Source organism: Lissotriton helveticus, chromosome 7 (assembly GCF_964261635.1).
Source record: "Lissotriton helveticus chromosome 7, aLisHel1.1, whole genome shotgun sequence".
Lineage (NCBI taxonomy): Eukaryota > Metazoa > Chordata > Amphibia > Caudata > Salamandridae > Lissotriton > Lissotriton helveticus.
The window spans coordinates 1675819619-1675836909 of NC_136068.1; positions in this window are offsets into that span (position 1 = coordinate 1675819619).

Below are 17291 nucleotides of genomic sequence, written 5' to 3' on the forward strand. Positions count from 1 at the left end.
GCCAAGCCATGTCTTCCCTGGACCGGAATCAAGCTTCCCAGGACCGGTTTCTGGCATTACAGCCGTCTTCAGCCAAGCTTGCTTGACTCCAGTGGCAAAGTGAGCAAGGGACTCACGTCTGAGCATACCCTGCCAACTTAGGGCGAACAAAGAAAAACCAAAGGTGGTGATGGACGGAGCGTTGACAATACAACCACTCACCCCCAGTCAACTGATCTGGGTTTAATCCATCACCGTTCTTTAGCTCACTCCGCCACCCCAGTTCAGACATGGCCATATGCAAATCAGTCTGACCCTGTGCCTCATGGGAACAGTCCAGCCCGAACTGCCAAGCCACGTCTTCCCTGGACCGGAATCAAGCTTCCAAGGACCGGTTTCTGGCATTACAGCCGTCTTCAGCCGGGCTTGCTTGACTCCAGTGGCAAAGTGAGCAAGGGACTCACGTCTGAGCATACCCTGCCAACTTAGGGCGAACAAAGAAAAACCAAAGGTGGTGATGGACGGAGCGTTGACAATACAACCACTCACCCCCAGTCAACTGATCTGGGTTTAATCCATCACCGTTCTTTAGCTCACTCCGCCACCCCAGTTCAGACATGGCCATATGCAAATCAGTCTGACCCTGTGCCTCATGGGAACAGTCCAGCCCGAACTGCCAAGCCATGTCTTCCCTCGACCGGAATCAAGCTTCCCAGGACCGGTTTCTGGCGTTACAGCCGTTTTCAGCCGGGCTGGACTGTTCCCAGAAGGCACAGGGTCAGACTGATTTGCATATAGCCATGTCTGAACTGGGGTGGCGAAGTGAGCTAAAGAACGGTGATGGATTAAACCCAGATCAGTTGACTGGGGGTGAGTGTTTGTATTGTCAACGCTCCGTCCATCATCACCTTTGGTTTTTCTTTGTTCGCCCTAAGTTGGCAGGGTATGCTCAGACGTGAGTCCCTTGCTCACTTTGCCACTGGAGTCAAGCAAGCCCGGCTGAAGACGGCTGTAATGCCAGAAACCGGTCCTGGGAAGCTTGATTCCGGTCCAGGGAAGACATGGCTTGGCAGTTCGGGCTGGACTGTTCCCAGAAGGCACAGGGTCAGACTGATTTGCATATAGCCATGTCTGAACTGGGGTGGCGGAGTGAGCTAAAGAACGGTGATGGATTAAACCCAGATCAGTTGACTGGGGGTGAGTGTTTGTATTGTCAACGCTCCGTCCATCATCACCTTTGTTTTTTTTTTTTTTTTTTGGATGTACTTATAGGTACCTAAATCAGCCACAGAACCCAAAAGCTCTTTTCTCAGCTACCCTACCTCTGATCACTCAAAATAATTATTTTACACTAATTTTTTTCACTATTTTTCACCACAGTACGCTCCCCGATACACTCCCCGGTGCGCGTACCGGGCGCTCCCCACGCGAAAATCAATTTTATTTTTTTGTTTGCCCCGCGGGGCCCTTTTATGGCCCCCACATCAACCCTAGGAGTCAGGAGGGGTCTACCCTGCCCCCTTATGGTCATTTCCCCCTTTGTTTTTGCCACCTCTTGTGTCTCCATCCTACCGAGACACAAGATGGCGGCTGCTCCGGACTGTTTCGAATGTTGACAGACACCCGAGAGCCAATCAGCTGTCCGCGCGCGAATTCGCGTTACGCGCCGGGTGCGCTCCCCGGTACGCGTACCGGGGCGCGCTTATAGATATATATATATTTTTTAACCTAAATTACTCAAAATCCAGTGGAGCACATATCTTGAGACATAGCAAAGGCACATCGGGCTACCAGTCCCTACAATTTTGCCAAGTTTCGTGGGAATCCATTCAGCCGTTCGGGCTAAAAGTGAGTCTAACCGCCCTATGGAAATGAACATGGGGAAAACACGTTTTGGGACCCCCCTTTTATCTCGGCCCCCGCTTAACGAATCCCCCCCAAACTTTCAGGGAAGGACCGGAGCGCCGCGAGGCAAATTTGAGGAAAAGTTCAGGCAGATTCCTCAACCGGCGTTAAAGTTATTCCCAATAGAATGTTGCGATTTCCCTATGGAAAACAATCCTAACTATAACTACCTACTGGTGACCGCCAGTAGGTAATATATATATTCACTGAAAAAACCATAGGTTATAGACCATATATAGTTAGGAATTAGCATTTACAAAACCTTGAAAATTCACTGAAAAAACCATAGGTTATAGACCATATATAGTTAGGAATTAGCATTTAAAAAACCTTATTTTACTCACACAAAACCATTAAAATTCCATATATAGTTAGTTGCACTAACTATATATCGCGCACCCGCAATCCACTGCTGATCATGTCACATATTACATCATTCATGACATGGTCAGTGACATCACTGATGACATCACTGATGACATCTCAAATGACATCACTGATGACATCACTGATGACAACATCCAGTGACTGTATGTTTCTGTAAAGTTAAAATATGTCTTACATATTGAAGAATGAGTGGATGTATAAGTGTCTGGATGAAGGATTTAGTAGGTGCGTGACTGACTGTATGAGTGAGTGATTAAATGTGTCTCACTGAATGCATGGGTTAGTGACTAAACTGTCTTAATTTGTGCATCATTATGTCTGTTGTTCTGTAAACTGCTGCATGTGTTGATCATTAGCTATACGAGAGGCTATATGTGTTATTAATTGGTTGCCCAAGTATTTCTATGGGAGATTGAGTTTGTGTGGGGGTGGCTGGAAGGTGTGTGACTCTATGCATAGATGTGTGAGCAGTTTATTCACTAGGTGTATGAGTTCAAGAGTGCATGTGGAAACAGCTACATGGGCAGTTGACTGTGTGCATGAGTGTATTGATCAGTGAATGGATATCTCAATGCTACATGTCATAGTAAGTACATATGTAAAACACAGTACATGTGAGAGTTGGCATATATAAATAACTGTGCATGAGAGCCACTGAATGAGTGAGTGGTTGTATCGATCATTGTGAACTTGTATCAGGGATTGTATAAGAGAGTAAATATGTGTTAGTATATGTTTCAATAAGTAAGGTGTGTTTAACTGTATAGTTGAAGAAATGGAGGTGAGATTGTTTCTTTGCATGACTGACTGGGTGTGTGAGTAACTCCATGGATGAGTGGCAGTGTGTGAGTGTCTGTATACACTGAGTGTATCTAAGGTTATATTAGAGTCTGAAGAGGTTTATCGTATTAGCACAAGAATGATGTCAAATGAGATGTCATCAGTGATGTCATCAGTGATGTCATTTGAGATGTCATCAGTGATGTCATCAGTGATCTCACTGACCATGTCATGAATGATGTAATATGTGACATGATCAGCAGTGGATTGCGGGTGCGCGATATATAGTTAGTGCAACTAACTATATATGGAATTTCAATGGTTTTGTGTGAGTAAAATAAGGTTTTTTAAATGCTAATTCCTAACTATATATGGTCTATAACCTATGGTTTTTTCAGTGAATTTTCAAGGTTTTGTAAATGCTAATTCCTAACTATATATGGTCTATAACATATGGTTTTTTCAGTGAATTTCAATGGTTTTTTAATAGCAAATATCATAAGCTGTCGAATGTCAAGTACGTGGTAAGTGAAAACATTTTCGTGTTTATGCACACTGATCTGCTTTGAATGGTGCCCCCCCCCCCTCATTTCTATTAGGAGTACTCTCTCTTTGCAGATAGTGAAAGGTAGTTAACGCAGGCCTTTGCCCCCGTTGTAATCCGTCGTGCCTGCTTCTCTCTCCATTTGATTGATTGTTATCCAAGTATTTACTGTTTTAGAATTAGTTCTCTTTGGTTCATTCTCTATTTACAAACAAACACAGAGTCGCAATACTCTGTTTAGTCTTTGCAGATAACAAAAAATCGTGTAAAAAAAAAGAAAAGGAATCGAGCAAAATCAGTAGGCCACTAATGGGATCTCTTTTTGACCTCGCTAAAATAGAAACATTAGGAACAACCCCTCATGACAAATACAAAACTAGTGAGATGAACTGAACTCCACACAATGATGGCTGCAAAACAGCTCGGCTCCGCCACCCACCCCGCCCAAAATAACGATAAAAAACGGCTGCCATGATTGGTTGCGGAATGACCACGACGGAGCTACGAAATGGTGCTGCTCTCATGCTAACCCCAGCTTCAGTCTGAAACATCCAGAAACACTGTAGACTACCAATTCGATCAGTTCCGGTAGCGCCCCAATGTAACCCGGTAGAGAAGAACTAGCCCTCCCCTCTTTGACTGATGGTTCTTGTTGCCTGTCCCTTCTGTTGTCATTTAACAGAACTATTTAGCCTGCTGAAAGGGGTTGTGTTCCGACCGCTGGTTGGTGGAGACATTTTGACTATATTCTGTACCTGCGTTGTCGCGTAATGCGTCATATGACGCGCCGCGTTAGCGCATCCGGAAGTCATCCGGGGCGCGCAGCGCGTAACGTAAGCATAACAAGTCATGTGACTTGTTAATAAAACTTTTCATTGGTTCATTTTACTTTTCTTATTGTAATGATGAAAGGCTTGGTCATATGACCTAAAAATTACGCTTTTCATTACTTCCGAACATTATTTTTTCTTAAATATATGTTATAATGTTCCAGGCTAATGTACTTTCCCGGAAATTTTACAACTGTCCTGCAAGTAAAATATATTCTTTTTTCGAGAAAAAGAGCGTTTCTTCGTCCCATGACGGAGCCGTTGAGCAAAAGAGGGTCGACCTGCTGTCTTAGTCGCCGATACGCCTGAATATGAGATTCTTATCGATCACTTTATGTTGCAGGAATAGAAAACACAACAGCCCTTGACCATTTATCTTTACTGCGTTCCTTCGTATTATACCTTTTACCCTTCATGTAATTGGTCTGCTTTATTTCACTTGCCTTTTAATGATTCTAAAACAGTCACTATTATTAAAAACTTTACCAATGTATATACTACTACCATGTTTTCTTTTAAAAACCTTTATTGTGAAAATTTCATTATACAAATACGAGCCTATAACCACGTGGGCCTGCCACAGAGCAAACTGTAATCGTATATGATGAATAGACATTTACACTGTAGAGGAACGTAACGGGCGGGCCATTAGGTTGCAAGAACTAAGGTTTCTAACAGTTACGGAATCGGTGGACGTACATTTTATAATTAAAATACGACAGGGCCAGTTACAATAAAATTATCTACATATACATTTGCGGGCAAGTACCATGGGTGACGTTAATTCGAACTTTCAACAGTACAGTAATCAATAACACATCAGAACTTAATATCAATAGGGATGTCGAAATAGTCAATCAATTCTCGTCCCCGCCCGCCATGTGCTTCAAAACTGCATACGTATCTCGTGATTTCAAGGTTCTGCAACCAGTACACAACAAGGAGTTACGAGTCCCATTTATTCCGGCGCCATTTTGGGCGAGGACGGGCAGGTCCAGGATATAGTCAAAATGTCTCTACCAACCATCGACTATGATGATGTTCATATGCTGTATTTATTAGAGTAACACTCATCTGTCCACATGAAATTAATTTGCCACAATCTAAACATGTCATTTTAATCTTTCCAAAGTTCTTCTAAATATTTGGGACCGTTTCCCTTGCCTCTGAAGCTCTCAGTGCCACTTCTTTGATGAATGTACTAGCAGGTCAGGGGTTCTCCTCCAAATCTCTCTTTTATGCAGCACTATAATTAATTGGTGCCACCTCTCCATATGACGATGCATGGTATAGTTACCACAACTATATTTTTTTTCGGTTCCTCTGGAGAGTTCATCGTGGCAGATGAAGCGTGTAACGTACCGGGCATTTACCTTTTTTTGCATGTACAGGAAAGGAAAAAAAATCGAGCGTCCGAGTTCTAAGGTGTCCCAGGGCCATTTTAGTGGACCAGGCCCAAATCCAAAGAACAGGCCGCCATTTTGAGAGTCCTCTTGCAGCCGCCTGTCGCTGTAGCATCAAGAGCAGCCGAAACTCAGCTGAATGGCAACTGAAACGGTAAAGGGGCGCCCCACTACAGCAGACGAGCCTCCACCTAGGAAGGCCCATTCACGCCAGCTCCCCCCCCCTTCGGGCACCCCACGCCGTTATTCGGAGCAGTATTGTAGGATGGCCACACCAGTGCGGCAACTTGCTAGACATCACCTCGGTGGTAACCGAATCTCAACGCCTTGTGGTGTCTTCTATTCAAAAAACATTGTTATGCTGCCTTCGACCTATTCGCCGCAAGTGCGCACACAACTCAACTGCATAGCTTGCTAGACACCACCTCGGTGCCATCCGGATCTTGGAATGTCAGCACCTTTTGGTGTCTTCTCTTCAGAAAATATTGTTGCGCTGCCTTTGGCCCCATTCGCACATCAGTCCGCTACTGACGCCATCTCACAGGCTAATGGGGCGCCCCACGCCGACTTTCAGCATTGTAGAATGACCACACCAGTACAGCAACTTGCTAGACATCACCTCGGTGCCATCCGGATCTCGGCGCCCCACTGCAGATGAAGTGCCTCTCAACTATGAAACCACCACGGTGACATCCGGATCTTGGCGCGTTGTGCTGCCTTCGGCCTATTCGCACATCGGTCCGCTACTGACGCCATCTCACAGGCTAATGGGGCGACCCACGCCGAGTTTCAGCATTGTAGGATGACCACACCAGTACAGCAACTTGCTAGACATCACCTTGGTGCCATCCGAATCTTGGCATCTCAACGCCTAGTGGTATCTTCCATACAAAAAATATTGTTACGCTGCCTTTGGCCCCATTCGCACATCAGTCCGCAACTTAGACATCACCTCGGTGCCATCCGGATCTTGGCATCTCAGCGCCTTGTGGTGTCAGTCAGAAAATATTGTTGCGCTGCCTTTGGCCCCATTCGCACATCGGTCCGCTACTGACGCCATCTCACAGGCCAACGGGGCGCCCCACGCCGACTTTCAACATTGTAGGATGGCCACAGAAGTGCGACAACTTACTAGACACCACCTCGGTGCCATCCGGATCTTGGCGCGTTGTGCTGCCTTCGGCCTATTCGCACATCGGTCCGCTACTGACGCCATCTTACAGGCCAACGGGGCGCCCCACGCCGACTTTCAGCATTGTTGGATGGCCACACCAGTGCGGCAACTTACTAGACACCACCTCGGTGCCATCCGGATCTTGGCGCGTTGTGCTGCCTTCGGCCTATTCGCACATCGGTCCGCTACTGACGCAAACTCACAGGCCAACGGGGCGCCCCACACCGACTTTCAGCATTGTAGGATGGCCACACCAGTGCTGCAACTTGCTGGACACCACCTCGGTGCCATCCGGATCTTGGCGCGTTGTATTGCCTTCGGCCTATTCGCACATCGGTCCGCTACTGACGCCGCCTCACGTGCCAACGTATTTTCTCCGCATTTTATACCCTATGCCGCATAACAGGTCATGTGACTTGTTTATAAAACTTTTCATTGGTTCATTTTACTTTTGGTTTCCTAATGATGGAAGGCTTGATCATATGACCTAAAAACAACACTTTTCATTGGATGAAAACTTTTTTTTTTTTCCCAAACGATGAAAGCCCCACCTTGTTTCTGGATGTTTCAGACTAAACTGGCGTCAGCATGAGAGCACCACCATCTCGTAGCTCCGTCGTGGTCATTCCGCGAGCAATCATGGCAGCCGCTCCCCACCAGAAGCCTGCAGGAGTCGGGGCCCCCAAAACTTTTGATGAATTCTCAAGGCGGAGGGGACGCTTTCGAGAATGGGGTCCAAGACCTAGCAGACAAGCGTCCGATTTCCAAGGTGTCCCAGGGCCATTTCAGTGGACCAGGCCCAAAAAGGAAAGAGCCTGCCGCCATTTTGAGAGTCCTGTGACAGCCGCCTATCGCTGCACCGCAAGAGTGGGCGCAACTCAGCTGAATTGCGGCTTTTGACACAGTGGACCAAAAACGGACGGAATGGCAACTGAAACGGTAAAGGGGCGCCCCACTACAACAGATGACACTCCACCTGGAGAGGCCCGTTCACGCCGCCTCCCCCGGGGCGCCCCACGCCGTTATTCGGAGCAGCATTGTAGGATACCAAAACCAGTGCGGCAACTTACTGGACATCACCTTGGTGCCATCGTTCTGCTGCCTTGGAACTATTCGCACAACAGTTTGCTACTGATGACCCACCCCCCGCGACGCCCCACGCCGTTATTTGCTGGGTGGCAACTTACTAGACATCACTTTCGTGTCATCTAGATTTCGGCGCGTTCTGCTGCCTTGGAACTATTCGCACAACAGTTTGCTACTGATGACCCACCCCCCGCGACGCCCCACGCCGGAAATCTGGACGTTGTGCTGCGTTGGGACTATTCGCACAGCCGACCGCTACTTCGTTGTTTTTCCCTAAAAATGTTTATATGTTATTACTATTTTTGTTTTCTTGTATATATTTATAAATTATTAAAGTTTTATAATCTTACTACTTTGTCGGAGTGCTATATATTTTTAATGTGACACATAATTGTAAAAACTTTGATGTACAAAGAGTCATCCCTGGAATCTTCCGCTTCACGCTCGGTCCCCTCCCCAATCACAATACAGGATGGTTTTCAGATAATAGCAACGCTTCTGCTGTGACGGATCTCATCGAGTGTGGGCCTTGATCTACTATAACTCCTTTGAAGAGGGGTGATTCTTTACAGCTGTGGCCATAAACTACATCTGCAGGGCTAGCTGATAGCCTAGGACCGGCCTGGACAATCGGACACAGAGGAAAAGGAGTGTCAGAGGGTGCGGTAGTGAATAGGGCGAAAGGGAGGTGTCGGGCGGGCACAGGGTGTGATTCTCAGGGAAGAGCAGCGCAGATGGGGGGAGGTTTATTACCCATGCATAAGACAGAGAGCGGGGGTGACCACTGCCTGGGTGAGATGCTTGCGAGGGTGGGGAGCCATGCTAAGGATCGACAGCGTGCACAGAGTGGGTCTGGTCAAGGCATCTAAAATGGCTGCCGTGCACGACAAAAGTGTGGCATTTGAAAAAAGACAAGATGGCGCAGACAATGTTTTTCAACACTTCCTGATTTCCTTCGAATCGAACGTTAACAGACGTTGGGGCATATTACCAAAGTTAAGCGATATTTATCCCTAACGATGCATTGCAAAGATTTTTTTACCGTCAGAAATTATCGCAGATAAACCTTGCTATTATCAAGGTTTATCGCAAATACGATAAAAAACGACCGCAATGCATTAATATCGCTGAAAACTCAGCGATATTCATGCATTACCGAGCTAATGCTCTTAGCCATGTTATCCACCTCCCATTGGATAACATGGCTAAGAACTGCTCAGGGCAGCTGTTACTTTTTGGAGATATTCGCGCTTATCTCGAATATTTCCAAAAGTTGATAATAGGAGATAGCGATGTTAGCGACTGTTTCCAGTCGCTAACATCTTGGCATGCCCACTTTGCATGTCATTAGTGATAAATATCACTCACATGCAAAGTGGGGCCCAAGATGGTCGCTATCTCCTACTAGCCGTCGCTAACTGGTGTTAGCAACAGCTAGGTAATACAGATATAATTTTATCTCCGCGAAGCGGAGCGCTGTTACAGATATATATCTTGTTTTTGAACGTTAATTTCTCAAAATGCACTGAAGCACATATATTGAGACCTAGCAAAGGCACATCGGGCTACCAGTCCCTAATATTTTACCAAGTTTCGTGCAAATCCATTCAGCCGTTCGATTATTATTATTATTTTTTTTTTTTGCCCCGCGGGGCCCTTTTAAAACCTCCACATCAAACCTAGGGGGTCAGCGAGGATCTACTATGCCCCCTTATGGTCATTTGCCCCTTCGCTTTGGCCTCCTCTTGTCTCTCGATCCTACCGAGAGACAAGATGGCGGCCGCTACGTACTGTTTGGAATGTTTACAGACACCGGAGAGCCAATCAGCTTCGCTTCGCAAAGCTCCATAACGCGAAAAGTACGCGAAGCGGTGCGCTGTTACAGATATATATATTTTTTTGAACGTTAATTTCTCAAAATCCACTGAAGCACATATATTGAGACCTAGCAAAGGCACATCGGGCTACCAGTCCCTACAATTTTGCCAAGTTTCGTGCAAATCCATTCAGCCGTTCGATTATTATTATTATTTTTTTTTTTTGGCCCGCGGGGCCCTTTTAAAACCTCCACATCAAACCTAGGGGGTCAGCGAGGATCTACTATTCCCCCTTATGGTCATTTGCCCCTTCGCTTTGGCCTCCTCTTGTCTCTCGATCCTACCGAGAGACAAGATGGCGGCCGCTACGGACTGTTTGGAATGTTGACAGACGCCGGAGAACCAATCAGCTTCGCTTCACAAAGCTCCGTTGCGCGAAAAGTACGCGTCCTGGAGCGCTGCCCGGTCCGCTGTTACAGATATATATCTTTTTTTAAACGTTAATTTCTCAAAATCCACTGTAGCACATATATTGAGACCTACAAAAGGCACATCGGGCTACCAGTCCCTACAATTTTGCCAAGTTTCGTGCAAATCCATTCAGCCGTTCGGGCTAAAAGTGAGGCCAACCGCCCTATGGAAAACTCAATGTTAAAAACACGTTTTGGGACCCCCCTTTTTTCTCAACCCCCCCTGGACGAACCCCCCCCCAATTTTCAGGGGCTGCTCAGAAACAAAATGTGCCATTTTCCTGAAAATTTCAGCCAATTCCGTCCACAAACGCCAAAGTTATTAGACATAGAATTTTCAAAAAACCCATAGAGAAAAAATCCTAACTATATATACCTACTGGTGACCGCCAGTAGGTAATATATATATATATATACACTGCATGCTGGGATTTGCAGTTCCTACCCACTTGGTTTACCTCAGCAGGTGACACTGATCATGGCTGGGGGGAGGAGCTGGACTTTGCACTTACTACAATAGGTGGGGCAGAACTGTGAGAGGCGTTTCCTGTTGACATGCTGGGCGCTGAGGAGGCCATACACGGCCGAAATGCATACGCCCGCCCGCTTCTGCTGCATTAAAGGTTCTCCGTTGTTCCCCCCAAGCGGCCTCGGACTCTTCTTTTTTGAAGTTTTTTGTACATATTTCCGCACTAATTTGCCAGTTTAGTGCTTCTGGGGCCGCCGCACGTTTGCTGGCTTGATTCCCACTGGCTGCGATGTGCTCCAGCGCATCTGACCCTGTCTCCGAGGCTTCGGATTGGATCAAGCCCACCAGCGCATCTGGGAGGAAGAAACACGGTGGCTGAGTCACTGCACTTTACCCCGGGCCTGGCGCACTGTCGCACGGGTCCCTGTGAATCAAGGAACCTGGACTAGTTGGTTGTGCGTCTTTGGGGGGCGCGAGGAGCCCTTTTCTTGTGGCAGGCTACGTGGGACATCGGTTTCAGCGCTTTCTTTCAGCCCTGCCATTCCCCGCCAAGACACGACAAACCCAGCAGAACACTGCATGCTGGGATTTGCAGTTCCTACCCACTTGGTTTACCTCAGCAGGTGACACTGATCATGGCTGGGGGGAGGAGCTGGACTTTGCACTTACTACAATAGGTGGGGCAGAACTGTGAGAGGCGTTTCCTGTTGACATGCTGGGCGCTGAGGAGGCCATACACGGCCGAAATGCATACGCCCGCCCGCTTCTGCTGCATTAAAGGTTCTCCGTTGTTCCCCCCAAGCGGCCTCAGACTCTTCTTTTTTGAAGTTTTTTGTACATATTTCCGCACTAATTTGCCAGTTTAGTGCTTCTGGGGCCGCCGCACGTTTGCTGGCTTGATTCCCACTTGCTGCGATGTGCTCCGGCGCATCTGACCCTGTCTCCGAGGCTTCGGATTGGATCAAGCCCACCAGCGCATCTGGGAGGAAGAAACACGGTGGCTGAGTCACTGCACTCTACCCCGGGCCTGGCGCACTGTCGCACGGGTCCCCGTGAATCAAGGAACCTGGACTAGTTGGTTGTGCGTCTTTTGGGGGGCGCGAGGAGCCCTTTTCTTGTGGCAGGCTACGTGGGACATCGGTTTCAGCGCTTTCTTTCAGCCCTGCCATTCCCCGCCAAGACACGACAAACCCAGCAGAACACTGCATGCTGGGATTTGCAGTTCCTACCCACTTGGTTTACCTCAGCAGGTGACACTGATCATGGCTGGGGGGAGGAGCTGGACTTTGCACTTACTACAATAGGTGGGGCAGAACTGTGAGAGGCGTTTCCTGTTGACATGCTGGGCGCTGAGGAGGCCATACACGGCCGAAATGCATACGCCCGCCCGCTTCTGCTGCATTAAAGGTTCTCCGTTGTTCCCCCCAAGCGGCCTCAGACTCTTCTTTTTTGAAGTTTTTTGTACATATTTCCGCACTAATTTGCCAGTTTAGTGCTTCTGGGGCCGCTGCACGTTTGCTGGCTTGATTCCCACTGGCTGCGATGTGCTCCGGCGCATCTGACCCTGTCTCCGAGGCTTCGGATTGGATCAAGCCCACCAGCGCATCTGGGAGGAAAAAACACGGTGGCTGAGTCACTGCACTCTACCCCGGGCCTGGCGCACTGTCGCACGGGTCCCCGTGAATCAAGGAACCTGGACTAGTTGGTTGTGCGTCTTTGGGGGGCGCGAGGAGCCCTTTTCTTGTGGCAGGCTACGTGGGACATCGGTTTCAGCGCTTTCTTTCAGCCCTGCCATTCCCCGCCAAGACACGACAAACCCAGCAGAACACTGCATGCTGGGATTTGCAGTTCCTACCCACTTGGTTTACCTCAGCAGGTGACACTGATCATGGCTGGGGGGAGGAGCTGGACTTTGCACTTACTACAATAGGTGGGGCAGAACTGTGAGAGGCGTTTCCTGTTGACATGCTGGGCGCTGAGGAGGCCATACACGGCCGAAATGCATACGCCCGCCCGCTTCTGCTGCATTAAAGGTTCTCCGTTGTTCCCCCCAAGCGGCCTCAGACTCTTCTTTTTTGAAGTTTTTTGTACATATTTCCGCACTAATTTGCCAGTTTAGTGCTTCTGGGGCCGCCGCACGTTTGCTGGCTTGATTCCCACTGGCTGCGATGTGCTCCGGCTCATCTGACCCTGTCTCCGAGGCTTCGGATTGGATCAAGCCCACCAGCGCATCTGGGAGGAAGAAACACGGTGGCTGAGTCACTGCACTCTACCCCGGGCCTGGCGCACTGTCGCACGGGTCCCCGTGAATCAAGGAACCTGGACTAGTTGGTTGTGCGTCTTTGGGGGGCGCGAGGAGCCCTTTTCTTGTGGCAGGCTACGTGGGACATCGGTTTCAGCGCTTTCTTTCAGCCCTGCCATTCCCCGCCAAGACACGACAAACCCAGCAGAACACTGCATGCTGGGATTTGCAGTTCCTACCCACTTGGTTTACCTCAGCAGGTGACACTGATCATGGCTGGGGGGGAGGAGCTGGACTTTGCACTTACTACAATAGGTGGGGCAGAACTGTGAGAGGCGTTTCCTGTTGACATGCTGGGCGCTGAGGAGGCCATACACGGCCGAAATGCATACGCCCGCCCGCTTCTGCTGCATTAAAGGTTCTCCGTTGTTCCCCCCAAGCGGCCTCAGACTCTTCTTTTTTGAAGTTTTTTGTACATATTTCCGCACTAATTTGCCAGTTTAGTGCTTCTGGGGCCGCCGCACGTTTGCTGGCTTGATTCCCACTGGCTGCGATGTGCTCCGGCGCATCTGACCCTGTCTCCGAGGCTTCGGATTGGATCAAGCCCACCAGCGCATCTGGGAGGAAGAAACACGGTGGCTGAGTCACTGCACTCTACCCCGGGCCTGGCGCACTGTCGCACGGGTCCCCGTGAATCAAGGAACCTGGACTAGTTGGTTGTGCGTCTTTGGGGGGCGCGAGGAGCCCTTTTCTTGTGGCAGGCTACGTGGGACATCGGTTTCAGCGCTTTCTTTCAGCCCTGCCATTCCCCGCCAAGACACGACAAACCCAGCAGAACACTGCATGCTGGGATTTGCAGTTCCTACCCACTTGGTTTACCTCAGCAGGTGACACTGATCATGGCTGGGGGGAGGAGCTGGACTTTGCACTTACTACAATAGGTGGGGCAGAACTGTGAGAGGCGTTTCCTGTTGACATGCTGGGCGCTGAGGAGGCCATACACGGCCGAAATGCATACGCCCGCCCGCTTCTGCTGCATTAAAGGTTCTCCGTTGTTCCCCCAAGCGGCCTCAGACTCTTCTTTTTTGAAGTTTTTTGTACATATATATATATATATATATATATATATATATATATATATATATATATATTCACAGAAAAAAACATAGGTTATAGACCATATATAGTTAGGAATTAGCATTTAGAAAACCTTATTTTACTCACACAAAACCATTGAAATTCCATATATAGTTAGTTGCACTAACTATATATCGCGCACCCGCAATCCACTGCTGATGATGTCACATATTACATCATTCATGACATGGTCAGTGACATCACTGATGACATCACTGATGACATCTCAAATGACATCACTGATGACATCACTGATGACATCTAATTTGACATCATTCTTGTGCTAATACGATAAACCTCTTCAGACTCTAATATAACCTTAGATACACTCAGTGTATACAGACACTCACACACTGTCACTCATCCATGGAGTTACTCACACACCTAGTCAGTCATGCAAAGAAACAATCTCACCTCCATTTCCTCAACTATACAGTTATACACACCTTACTTATTCAAACATATACTAACACATATTTACTCTCTTATACAATCCCTGATACAAGTTCACAATGATCCATACAGCCACTCACACATTCAGTGGCTCTCATGCACAGTTATTTATATATGCCAACTCTCACATGTACTGTGTTTTACATATGTACTTACTATGACAAGTAGCATTGAGATATCCATTCACTCATCAATACACTCATGCACACAGTCAACCGCCCATGTAGCTTTTTCCACATGCACTCTTGAACTCATACACCTAGTGAATCAACTGCTCACACATCTATGCACAGAGTCACACACCTCCCAGCCACCCCCACACAAACTCAATCTCCCATAGAAATACTTGGGCAACCAATTAATAACACATATAGCCTCTCGTATAGCTAATGATCAACACATGCAGCAGTTTACATCACAACAGACATAATGATGCACAAATTAAGACAGTTTAGTCACTAACCCATGCATTCAGTGAGACACATTTAATCACTCACTCATACAGTCAGTCACGCACCTACTAAATCCTTCATCCAGACACTTATACATCCACTCATTCTTCAATATCTAAGACATATTTTAACTTTACAGAAACATACAGTCACTGGATGTTGTCATCAGTGATGTCATTTGAGATGTCATCAGTGATGTCATCAGTGATGTCACTGACCATGTCATGAATGATGTAATATGTGACATCATCAGCAGTGGATTGCGGGTGCGCGATATATAGTTAGTGCAACTAACTATATATGGAATTTCAATGGTTTTGTGTGAGTAAAATAAGGTTTTCTAAATGCTAATTCCTAACTATATATGGTCTATAACCTATGGTTTTTTCAGTGAATTTTCAAGGTTTTGTAAATGCTAATTCCTAACTATATATGGTCTATAACCTATGGTTTTTTCTGTGAATTTCATTGGTTTTTTAACAGCTAATATCTGTAGCTGTAAAATGTATTCTTCTTTAAATCCAAAAATATATTTTATATGTTTATGAATAATTTTTTTTTTAAATATTTTTTTTTCTTCGTTCCCGCTTCGCGAATCGGGAAGCTTCCCGTTAGCTGACCTTGATGCCGCGAAATAGACCGCGAGCCGGTAAACGTTTCTTTACCGCAAGTGCCGCGTTAGAAAACAACATCGTGATGCCTCCCGTCCGCATGACGTTTCACGTTGTCGCGTGATACGTCATATGACGTGCTACGTTAGCGAACTGGTACGCGAAGCGAGTCGCAAAGCGCAGGTTTCTGGAAGCAAACCGGGAGGCCCTGCAAAGCGCTTAACGTAAACACAGCAAGTCATGTGACTTGGTAATAACACTTTTCATTGGTTCATTTCACTTTTGGTTTCCTAATGATGTAAGACTAGGTCATATAATCTAAAATGAACACTTTTGATTGGTTGAGAACTCTTGTTTTTCCCAAATGATGAAAATCCCTCCTTCTTTCCTCACTCTGACTTTCATCATTGTGAGAGAAAGACCCTTTGTGATCACTGAGCAATGGCTTCTTTAGTAGCTTCAGCTGGTGCTTCCCCACCACCTCCACCACATCCAAGGAAGAGTGGACCACCTGCTCAAGTTGTAATTCAACAAGAAGAAGAAGAAGAGGACCAGGAGGACGAGCACGAAGAGAGGCAGTTTTTGCCTGAGCAGCCCAAGACGTCTCACCGGAAAGAAAACTTCATTTGGCAATTTTTTAAAATTCCCAAAGGTCAGAAAAAAGTAAATGCAAGATACGTAACTTGCCTTATATGTCAAGATAGACTGTCCAGAGGGACCGACAAAAAATACAGTTTCGGAAACTACACAATGCATCGCCATATGACTAGGTGGCATCCTAACAACTACAGTGCTGCACAGTTTCGGAACGACCTAGATAATCTCCCTATTATGGCCAGAAGATCTGTTGTACCGGAAGTAACGGGACCAGAGGGCAGGGAGATGGTGCCAAATATACAAATGAGATTTGGTGAAGTAAAACACACCTGCGTATTTTGCGATGGATTCATTTCCTACGGAGAAAGTAGCATCACTCTGATCAACAGAGCTATTGACTATCATATGCAAGTTTGTCCGAAACGCCCAAAATAATAAATACTTCTTTTTTTTGTTTTGTTGCTCCTGTTGAGCCCTTTACAATGAATCGTTTTTATTGCCCCCTCCAAGAAAAACCCAAAAAAATATAAAACTGTTCCGAAAAATTCAAAAACAGTAAAAAAATGTTCAGAAAAATAAAAAAAAAAGTTCTTTTCAGAACTACCTCCCCGTTATTAAAAAATTGGTACAATATTTGGAACTGTGCCAACCTCTATTTCTCTTAGTTCGCTTCCTAGTTCGCTCGCTGGTACGCGAACTGGAAGCGAACCAAAAACAGTAAGTATAAGGGAAGGAAACACACACTTATCTTAAAAGAAAGACAGCTATAGGGGAATAAACTAGAGATACCATTACCCATAATCCACTGCTGATGATGTCACATATTACATCATTCATGACATGCTCAGTGACATCATCAGCAGAGGATTGCGGGTTTTTTGGCAACATGCCTTATCCACGGTTTAATAACGCTGCCTTTTGCTTTATATAAGTTTTCAAATTGTATGAAATATAT